Source organism: Phascolarctos cinereus, unplaced genomic scaffold (genome assembly GCF_003287225.1).
Source record: "Phascolarctos cinereus isolate Bilbo 61053 unplaced genomic scaffold, phaCin_HiC Scaffold_9;HRSCAF=440, whole genome shotgun sequence".
NCBI classification, from domain to species: domain Eukaryota; kingdom Metazoa; phylum Chordata; class Mammalia; order Diprotodontia; family Phascolarctidae; genus Phascolarctos; species Phascolarctos cinereus.
In genome coordinates, this window is record NW_027556402.1 from 61,519,933 (window position 1) to 61,531,411 (window position 11,479).

General features: G+C 35.5%; 1 pseudogene; it reads right to left on the bottom strand.

The window, feature by feature from the left end:
- Nucleotides 1-446: 446 nt before the first annotated feature.
- On the bottom strand, nt 447-918 carry LOC110195661 (ATP synthase peripheral stalk subunit d, mitochondrial pseudogene; annotated as a pseudogene).
- Nucleotides 919-11,479: the final 10,561 nt, after the last annotated feature.

Below are 11,479 nucleotides of genomic sequence, written 5' to 3' on the forward strand. Positions count from 1 at the left end.
AAAGAATTCTCCTAGTAGTATTAAGTTATATGTGAAGGTTTTCTGTCTTTAACCACCTTAGTTTGTTTCACCCGATATGATACTGAGTCTTAAGTGTTTCTTAACAGCAAGCCAGTCAGTCAATTAACAAGTATTTGTTTAATGTTTAGTATGGATACAGGGGTACACACACAAATAGAAACAAAAAGAAAGACTTTTCACACTCTCAAGGACTTCACATACTAACAGAGAAGACAAGCAATGAAAGGGATATGAAAAGGTGTGTGCGTGGGTGACAAAAATGCACTGTGCAAGGGGCAGGTTAGAGAGGTCCAGAAAAATTCACTCTGGTAGAAAAAGAAGAGATGTCCAGCCTGGGCAAGCATTTTTAAAAGACTGTACAATTGCTTTTTTCCAAATTTTAGGAGCATGTGACAGGAGAGCACAGCTTCCTCTGAGGTTCAATTTTAGAGGTTCTTAATTGTCTTTTGGGGCTAATAAGAATACTTCTTAGCCAGTGCGGTTTAAAGGAAGGCTTCATTTAAATCTTCAGTGATTATCTGTTCAAAAAGAATTATATTCTTCATCTTTTACAGCTCTTTCTCAAGTTTTCCAATTGCAGAATTTGGGTCTTTCATTAAGTCAGAACCATTTTTTTTTTTACATCTTTCTGTTCTTTAGCATCCACCAGCACAGTGAATTTATCTTCAAGACACTGAACTTCTCCTCAGTCTTTTCCACAAGGCCAAACTTGGTCACATTTTCCTTACAGAAAGCCCAGCTGATCATTTGCAGCTCCCTGGGCAGGCCAGTCAATCTAGTAGTAAGATATTCATTATATGATTTCAAAGCATTAGCAATGCCTCTCTGGTTTGGGGGTATGATCTTCCCAAATGCTGCCCAATCAATAACTTTCAGAGAAAGCTTTCATTCAGCCATCTTGGAATTTCACTGACCAGATTGGAATACTACCATACACTTTAACTGTAGATTCTTGGAGAAGTCTCCTGTCTTAAAGTCATCAGAAGACAGGGCAGACTGTACATCTGAGGCAGGAGATGAAATAGTCTTTAGGGCTGAAATGATCCCTGCATTTAGAGGTTTCTGAAACATGATGAAATAGTCTAAAGAAGTGCAGGAAGCATTTGAGATAAGTTTTGTGATTTCTTTTTTGTATATGCATACTTATATATACATATATACACATTTATGTATTTATGATATAGCTAAGTGGCACAGTGGATAGAGTCAGACCTGGAGTCAGGAAAACCTATCTTCCTGAGTTCAAATTTGGCCTCAGACACTGCATTAATTTTGTGACCATGGGTAATTTACTTAACCCTGTTTTTTTTTGTTTTTTTTTGTTTTTTGTTTTTTGTTTTTTTGTAGTGAGGCAATTGGGGTTAAGTGACTTGCCCAGAGTCACCCAGCTAGGAAGTATTATGTGTCTAAGTCTGGATCTGAACTCAGGTCTTCCTGACTCCAAGGCCAGTGCTCTATCCACTGTGCCACCTAGCTGCCCCTTTAATCCTGTTTTTCTCAGCTTCCTCATCTGTAAAATGAGCTAGAGTAAGAAATGGCAAACCACTTCAGTATCTTTGCAAACAAAACCCCAAATGGGGTCACAAAGAGTTGGACATGACTGAAACAACTGAACAACAACAATAAATATGCATGTAGATATCTATCTCTCCATAACTACACTTGTTTGCACATATACACACATATGTGTAACAGTGCCTCTTATTTAATTTCAGTTCTCTCTATGAAAATCTCTGATATATAGATAGACAGATGTGTTCATATATATATATATATATATATATATATATATATATATATATATACACATATATTCCAATAGAAATGATATATATGAAAGAAACACCAAAATATTTACAATAAAAAATGTTAAATTTATAAAATAGCAACATTGAGTGGAATTTTAAATAAAAACTGCTAGAATTTTCATGATTCCTGAAATTATGACCATGGGAAGGCTTTTGTGTTTATGAAATACAAGGACTTCAACAAATTTGCCCAGTCACGTCTAAAGAAATAATATGTATTTATTGACCAGAAGATCAAATCCAATTGCAGGTATTAATTATACATTACTGTTTATAAACAAAGCCTAATCTAAGTAACTTATGAGTTACTAATATTGCAAATCCCAACCTCAGTTTGAAATCTGACTTGACAAAAAAGTTTTACCACAGTCATACTGTCATAAATTGTGAAAGTACTTGTAATATTATTTTAAAATTCTACTTGGTATTCCCATTTTATAGATTTGATTATTAATATTTTGAAGTTTTTGCTTGTTTTTTCCTTCCTTTCCCTTCCTTCCTTTCTTCCTTCCTTCTTTCCTTCTGTCTCCCTTCCTTCTTCCTCCTTCCTTCCTTCCTTCCTTCCTTTCTCTTTCTTCCTTCCTTCCTTCCTTTCTCTTTCTTTCTTTCTTCCTTCCTTTCTCTTTCTTTCTTTCTTTCTTTCTTTCTTTCTTTCTTTCTTTCTTTTTCTTTCTTTCTTTCTTTCTTTCTTTCTTTCTTTCTTTCTTTCTTTCTTTCTTTCTTTCTTTCTTTCTTTCTTTCTTTCTTCCTTTCTTTCTTCTCATTGATGAACATGCCAGTGGAGACAGTATGGTATAGTGAAAAGATCATTGAGACCCTGGACTCTAAGATTCTATGTTATATATCACCTCTTGTGACCTCTATGACCTTAGACAAATGTCTTCCTCTGTTGAATGAGAAAAGTGTACTAACCAGATGGGTCCTCAGCTTCTTCCCAGTTGTAAATCTATGATCATATGGCAATAAATATTTGATAAGTAGTTCATTTTGCCAACACTTATGAAATATATATATATATATATATATATATATAAAACATACATACATATATATACATATATATATACATATACATAATGACAACTTCAATTTATTTAGTACTTTAGAATTTACAAATCATTTTTCTCCACATAATTATGGTAGATTAGATAGTAGTTTTATCATGCCCATTTTACACCTATGGAAACTGTGGCTCACCAAAATTAAATGACAATAACATTAAAATGGCTATAAGTGCCAAAATCAAAGCTTAAATTTAGCTCTTCTGACCCAAAGCCTTATGCACTTTTCATGATTCTTGCCATTCTAGTTCATAAGAGTTGACCCTTGAATATTCATATTTATGGTAGTATTACCAGTATGCTTCTCTCATGTTTTGTTTATTTGCCTTCTTCTGTTAACGAGATAGTTGATCCTGCTTTATGGATGTAAGAAATCATTGGGATCATGAAAGGATGTCTCAGGCACAAGTTGTATTTTAATTGTTTCAAGCAAGATGGTCTTTCTTTAAGAAAATAATAAGAGATCTACTAGTGTCCTTCTCTTTCATTTTATTTTGCCTCCAGCATTTATGCATTTATGGGTGGTTTGTTCTCCTAACCAAATAACATGGATAGTCCCAGGGAATTAAAGACAGAGGAGAACTGGACAGAGATGTATTTTTGCCTTCCCCCTGACTCACTCTCTCTCTCTCTCTCTCTCTCTCTCTCTCTCTCTCTCTCTCTCTCTGTTTTTGTCTGGACTTCTGTCATATTTGGACAGGTCACTGGTGCCAATTAACACCTTCTGTAGAACTTAATGTCTTAAAGAGTTACTTAGGGCAATGAACTGTTACGACTTGCCCAGTGTTACACACAAATAATGTATGATTTAGACAAGACTAGAACCGAGGTCTTCCTGACTCCAAGACTAGCCATCTCTCCAGTGTACTCACAACTCTGGAATCATTCTCAATTCTTCACTGTCTCTCAGCTCCCATAGCTAATCTATTGCCAAGTCCTTTTGACTTCTCTTGTAGTACAGGCCCTTGCCACCTCATATGTCTAGCATTGTAGCCTGCTGTTTGGTCTGCATGACTCAAGTCTCTCTCCACTCCAATTCACCTTCCATTCAGTCAATAAAGTGATCTTCCTAAAGCCTAAGTCTGATCATATTGAACCCTGCTTACCCTCCCTCGCCTCAACAAACTCTATTGGCTTCTTAATGACTCCAAGACAGAACACAAAATGCTCTTCCTGGCACTAAAGTCATGGTTTCCTCAAAGGCCTTCATGACCTAGCCTCCTTTCATCTCTCCAGTCTTCTCAGGTCTTGCTTCCAAAGAGAAAGTTTTTGAACTACTGACACTGGCCACCTGGCTGTTTCACAACGCATCTGGAAATTCTCTAGGGCTGTGTCCGAGACTGGAATCCTTTACTTCTTTTCAGACTACTGACTTCCTTGACTTCCTTAAGTCCAGACTGAAACTCCACCTCCTCCAGGAAGGCTTTCTTAACCTCTCTTGATTTTAGTGCCTTCCTTCTGTTAATTATTTCCTATATATCCTGTAAATTTTTTTTTTTGTATATTTGTTTTCACATTTTCTCTTGTGTTAGGCTGCAAGCTCTTTGAGATAAGGGACTATCTTTTGCCTCTTTTCATATTTCCAGTGTTTAGCACAGTGCCTGGCACATAGTAGGAACTTAATAAATATTTATTTATTGATTGACTGATTGCTGCAGTTTTACCTAGTCCCATACGTCCCAGATTTTCTGCAAAGACTCCAGCTTCAAGAAAATCACATATAATTTCAATGAGATTTTGCCAGTGGAATATCCTCTGGTAGCCATGTGTCTCAAATTTGGTATCCAAAAATATGGTCGATGTGTATGTATGTATGTATGTGTATGTGTACATACATGTATATAAATGTAGACACATAACTTTGTACATTGACAATATTATTGGAACCCAAATTTGAGAATAGCGTGTATTTACTTCTGGTTGCAGATATAGATAGATAGATGTTATACATGCATGTATATGTAAGTATAAATATGTACATATGTGTATTTGTGTAAAGAGAGAAAGAAGCAGACAGAGAGAAATATCAGGCTTAACTCATGAACCATTTATGGGCCTGTAAACCCTCCATTAATAGCTACCTTTTCTGGTTATTTACCTAGCCATTTTATGATGTAAATCTTTGTCCCTTCTGTCAAATTATCAAATGAGATAATATTTGTTAAGTGACTAGAAGGGTGGCACTTAGTGTAACAGGCACTTAATAAGTGCTTATTCCTTCATCTCCTTTCCCTTTCTTCCCCTCCCCTCTTCCCATTCTTGGACTTTTATATGATGTTAGCCAACACTGACCCGGTTATTCTGCTCTAGGAAAATAGAACTAAGGGCAAATTGGGGTGATTGAAATAAACTAAGGTCATGGTTTCCTCATTATTTCTGTGTTGGTAAACACTACATGAGCTCAGTCGTGGCATCACACGTTACTTGGGCACAAAGAACCATAAAGTTTTCTATATATCACAAGGGTTACACAAAATGAGGAGGACCAAAACAGAACTCTAAGTTATCACCCTCATTAGCTGACAGTCACAATTCATCAGCTGTGCATTTCAAAACTTGTAAGTTAAGGTTTTGGCAACCTAATTCAATTAAGCGGTAGGAAAGCTTACTATATAGATGAACCACGCTCGAAATCCCATTTTAAATGAAGAATTCCTTTTTAAGTGAATAATCACCTTTTTTTTGTTTTCTTCTGCTTGATAGTGATCTAGGTATTCTACTGACTTGCTCACTCATCTGTCATCTGTGCATTCCTCCCTATGCAGAACTGGTCTCTGCCTATTCCCAAACTCCTATTTTTCCAACTGCCTGCAGCTGTAGTTGAGACCTTTCCCCATAAAGAAAAATGAAGCTCTCTGTTATTCAAACTACAAGTCCTACATTCATTGGCAGAACAAGCAACACAATCTCTCTTCTAGTTACAGAAAGCCACATTTCATTCTTCAGAAGGTGGCTTCTTCTTGGTTTTGCGTGGCTCCATACTCATTGTATATACATTTCAGTGGCTCCCTATGTCCTTCAAATGATTTAGTGCCTGCATATGCTTAGCACTGTGCTAGGTGGTATGGTTGGGGGAAGGGAAGGAGCATGGAGAGATACAAACCTTAAAGTACTATAAACCAATAATCAAGTTACTTTGTTAGGTACCTCAAAGCATATATTAATTTAAAAAATGCTAATGTATCAAGAAAGATAGCATAGCATCCATATTCTTGCTACACCTTTAATAGCATCTATCTCATAGAGTTGATGTGAGGATAGAATGAGGCAGTATTTGTAAAATTGTTTAGCACAGCTCCTGGCACATGGTAGATGTAAGTGCTTATTTTTTTTCTCTTCCCTTTCGTTTTAATTTAATTAGTAGTCTAAAGTAGAGGTGTCAAATACCAGCCAGAGGGTTTGAATTTGGGCAGCAACATTCCCAAGTATCACTTGAATCAGATTAAAATGAAATTGGGAACTATTTAACAAAATAAATAAAAATATAACAGATTATAGTTAATGTTAACATGTGCAATTCCCAGTCACTACATGGCCCACAGAGATCCTTATATTCAGTTTAATCCTTATTTCTGTTTGAGTTTGATATCATTGTTTTAAACGTGTGTGTGCAGTGTGTGTGTGTGTGTGTGTGTGTGTGTGTAGGTGTGTGTATGTCTGTGTGCATATGTATATATGTATGTATGCCCCCTGTACACTATCAAGCAGAAGAAAACAAAAAAAAAGGGGCGATTATTCACTTAAAAAGGAATTCTTCATTTAAAATGGGATTTAGAGTGTGGTTCATCTAAGCTTCCCTACTGCTTAATTGAATTAGGTTGCCAAAACCTTACCTTTTAAGTTTTGAAATGCACAGCTGATCAATTGTGACTGTCAGCTAATGACTCCCAAAATAAGTGATTCATGAAAATCATACGTAACAGGAGAGATACCTGCATATTTACAGTCAACAGATTAAGAATTTGTTACATACAGTCTTTGCTTCTTAGCTAACTCTTCTGGGTCATTCCCTTCCCCTTCCTCACCAAATTTTTGTACTTACCCATGTGTTTTTTAGCCATTTTAAAAAAATTTACCTCTTTGATAATGTAGCTAGTGTAGGAATAAATGAGCTTGAAGAGGTCTTTAAAAAAAAAAAGAAAAAAATAGTGGCAACATTATTGAAGAGAATATTTGAGTTGAAGAGCTCCAAAACTATGAGAAACTGTTGTCATATATTAAGGAGTGCAGACTCTTAGATATGTTCCAAAATGTCCCCATTCTATACAAAAGTTCTCACAGTAGTATACCAAATTAGGATCCATATGAATAAAGTTGAAGGAATGGATCTGGGATCTGGAAAGTATGAATTCATATATCTTCTATACTTTCTAGCTCTGTGGTCCTAAGCAAATCACTTAATCTTTCTCAGTCTCAGTTTCTTGGCCTATAAAATGGGGATGAGACTAGTACCTACCTCTCAGAATTTATGTGTGGATCAAATGAGATAATATTCATAAAGAACTTTGCAAACCCTAAAATACTATATAAATGCTACCTATCAGTATTCTAGATTTAGAGATAGAAGGTACCTTAAAAGCCGCTCAGTTCAACTCCATTTGTTAAATGAGATCTAGAATGGTTAAGAGATTTCCCTAGGGTCACATAACTAATAAGTTTCAGAAACAAGGTTGGAAATGAAGCCTTCCTTACTTCACATTCAGCACTCTGTCTACTATATATACCACTTACGTTGCCTCAAATGAGGTAAGGGACACTTAGTTACCTTAATCATTCAATGTGAACATGATCCCATTAGTAAGGACATTCCATTCACTAGTATAGCTCATAATCCATCCACGTACTTCCAAATCTGGGCTTTTCACTGTCTGTCCCCCATGTCTGGAGTACTGTCTTCAAAAATTGCCTCCTAGTTTCCCTGGCTTCCTTCAGGTGCCAGCTAAAATCCCATATTCTGCCTGAAGCTTTTCTTTCCTTATCCTACTTAAAGCTGATACTTCTCCTTTGAAACAATTTCCAATTTATCTTATATACATAGTGTTTGCATATAGGTATTAGTATCCTGTCTCTCCCAAAGGAGAGACTAATAGACTGTGAACTCCTTGAAAGCAGGGACTGTTTCATAGCTGTTCATTTCTTCCTTTCTCCACCACCCCCCTTTTGTAACCAGATGCTTGTCTAGTATTAAGTAGAGAGTGGGAATTTAATAAATGTTTGTCTCTCATCCTGTGTTCTTCTTGTCTGTGTCTTTCCAGAAATCCTCTAAATGTAATCTGCCCAGTCCAATTGAGGCCTTGTTCTGATGCTTTTAATAATTCATATTGAATGGTAATATCAGTAGTTCTTATGGAAGACACAAAGGATTCATCCTCCACAGAAAGCTTTTCCCAATCCACCTTAATGCTAGTGAATTTCTATTGTGTATTTTCCCCTATTTATCTTGCATATATCTTGTCTGTGTATAGATGTTTACTTCCTCTCTACCCCATTAGATTGTGTGGTGTTCAAGGGCAAGGATTGTCTTTTGCCTTTTTTTTTTTTTTTGAATTCCTAACACTTACCACATTGCCTGGAGCATATTACTTACTTAATAAATGCTTATTGACTGATTGACACCACCCAGATAATGTTCAAAATTTTGTATTTTTATTAACAAATTCCTTTATGAATACACAGTTCAAAAGTTGCAAAGAATCTAGAGGTATGCATGTATATATATGCATATATACCTATGTGTGTCTGTCTATGGATATACATACATATGACTTATCTCAGAGGCCATAGGAAATAGCAATATATGACCTCAAGGGGCAATCTTGGGAAAAGCAGTGCTCTAGCAGGAAGTATTAGGGGTCAATACCCTCCTTTGGCATTACCTGTCATAACCACAAATGTATGTGAAGGCTTTTTCTCTCTGTATCTGACTTCTCTACAATTGTCCTTAATCCCTAGCAGAAGTTACTACTTTTGGGGCAGCTAGGTGGCAGAGTGGGTAGAGTTCCGGTCCTGAAGTCAGGAGGACATAAGTTCAAATCTGGCCTCAGACCAAACACTTGATACTTACAAGTTGTGTGACCCTGGGCAACTCACTTTACCCCAATTGCCAAAAAATAAAAAAAAAAGGTTACCACTTTCACGCCTAATACAGAGCATTGTTTTGCCACCAACTTTTTTTGTTTTTACCACATACATTATCTTCTCACTCTGTTTTTTTTTGTTGTTGTTGAGTATATATTTTCACTTTTGTTCTAATTAATCAATGATCTGACTGGAAAAAGAAGAAATATAAATAGCCAAATTTTTATATTTCAGATAATATCACTTTCATTTGTGTCTATATATAATATTGGAAATAATTGTAATAACAATAACAACAATAATAGCAATAACAGTAATTTAAGGGTTGCAAAGTGCTGCACATGTTATTTTATTTAATCTTCATAATAATTATCTGAGATAGTTGCTATCATTATCCCCATCATACAAATGACGTAACTTAAACTAAGAGAAATTAAGTGACTTTCACAAAGTCACATAGCTGTTAGTACTGGAGGTGGGATTTGAAAACAGGTATTTCTGATTCTAGATCTAGTACCCACAGCTCCCCTAAAGTCTCTAAAAATTGATATCGTAATTTCATACTGTGATATGTGTCTATGTGTGATTTGTCATGTTCACTATATTCTAAATCTATTCTTACAGAAAAAAATGATATGAAAATATGAGACTTTTGAATGACTGGCAATAGTTTTCACTTATTATTTCTAGATTGTTTTCAAAGACATACATACCCACACATACATGTACATACATATGTGTACCATATATGCACATTTACACAGAAACACATATACATATATCTATATACAGTACATGTCTATATAACATATAATATGTATACATGTGTATGTAGGTATGAATGCAAAATATGTGTGTGTATACATATATAGCTGGTTTTCTCCAATTTACTCAACTTTATATTTAAGCCATTGATTAGCATGATTAATTTAAGAAATCTTGTTTATTTCTTCATTTAATGTCTCTACTGCTTCAGCCTCTTCAACAGATGTTGGTGCATGAATTGCCCTTATGATCACAGTAATCTATTTGCTTATGTTCCTTGTAAGTGTTTAAAGGTAATCGATGAAGTGATGTTGCTTGTTGCCTTTGGGTGCACAATGAAATTGACTCTTCCAACTGCTTAAGTTGCATCACTTTGGAGAAACCATAAATGACATTTCCATGTATTGCTAAAACTGTGTGATGGTACCCTAGTTCCACTTTTTTAGCATGACTATAAATATGGGTGGGATTTAGCTCCTCTGGAAGGTTAACTAGTCACTGGCTGTTGGATGAAAATATGAAACATTTGTTTAATGTTTCCTATGAGCAAAGCTATATACTCAATCGTGGGGATACACATAAAAAAGTTAGTCCCTGTTCTCAAGGGGTTCACATTCTAATGGAAGAGACAATGCATATAATATTGTCACTGAGCAAAGTTTACACATTTTGAGGATCTACTGTTAATGCACAGAGTCAATCTAAAAATAATGTGATTCTTTATTAGATAACTTGGACACATTGTTTTCAGGGAATATAATGTAAGCATATATATGGAGGGAGTGGGAGATGTTGAGTATGTTTGCTATTTATTGGTATATGACTGCTATATCTAAATAAAGAATACCAAAAACAAAGATAAATAATATAAAACAATCGCTGTCTAAATCTTAGCACATTCATCCTATTCCTCTAGTGCCCCCTCCTCTTTTCAGTGAAAGCAGAAGCTTGTATAGGAATGAAGCTATTTTGTCTTTGTCTTTGCTTTCCAAGCATTTTGCTAAATTAATCTTCCAGAAAATGTCACACTCCCCACCCTGCTTAATTTGGAGTTGGTATTACAGCTCCAGACTCTCCAGTAACTCTCATTTTAATCCATGTTGGTTGATTTTTTCCCCCAGTACAGTAAATCTCTTTTCATTATATGTTTGATTCCTTTTCATTGGTCCAACTCGTATAGAAGTGACATTAGTACAGAAAAAAAGGAAACAACTATACCAGCGGCACAAACATGTTCCAATACTATGTCATTTCAATTTTCATGTCTTGTTGGACATTGAGAATTACTTAATCTTTACAGGAATTTTGATGATCTAGGATGAAAGAGCTTTAATCAATTTCTCAGATATCTCTCCTTGTGGAGGAAACCTGTAAACTTCACGTTTTAATTTTCCACACAATTTCTGAGGCACTAAGTGAAATCGAAACCTTGATTAAATAGTACATCATTTAAGTAATGCATAGGGACTAATTACCTTTTAGGTAGAAGCAGACCTTTAAAGTAACTGAATCAAATCAATGCAGTCAGACAATTTAGAGAGCTGAATCTGAAATTCGGAGTCATGGGACACTGGGTGGTACAAGGAAAAAAGCATGCCAGATTTGGAGTCAGAGGTTCTAGGAACCATGGTAAATAGATGGCTGGATTTGCAGTCAGGGTTCTAATCTTGTTCTAATCCCTGTTCTAATCTTGCCTCAAATATTTGTTAGTTGTGTGACCCTGGTCCATTTGATTAATCATTTTGT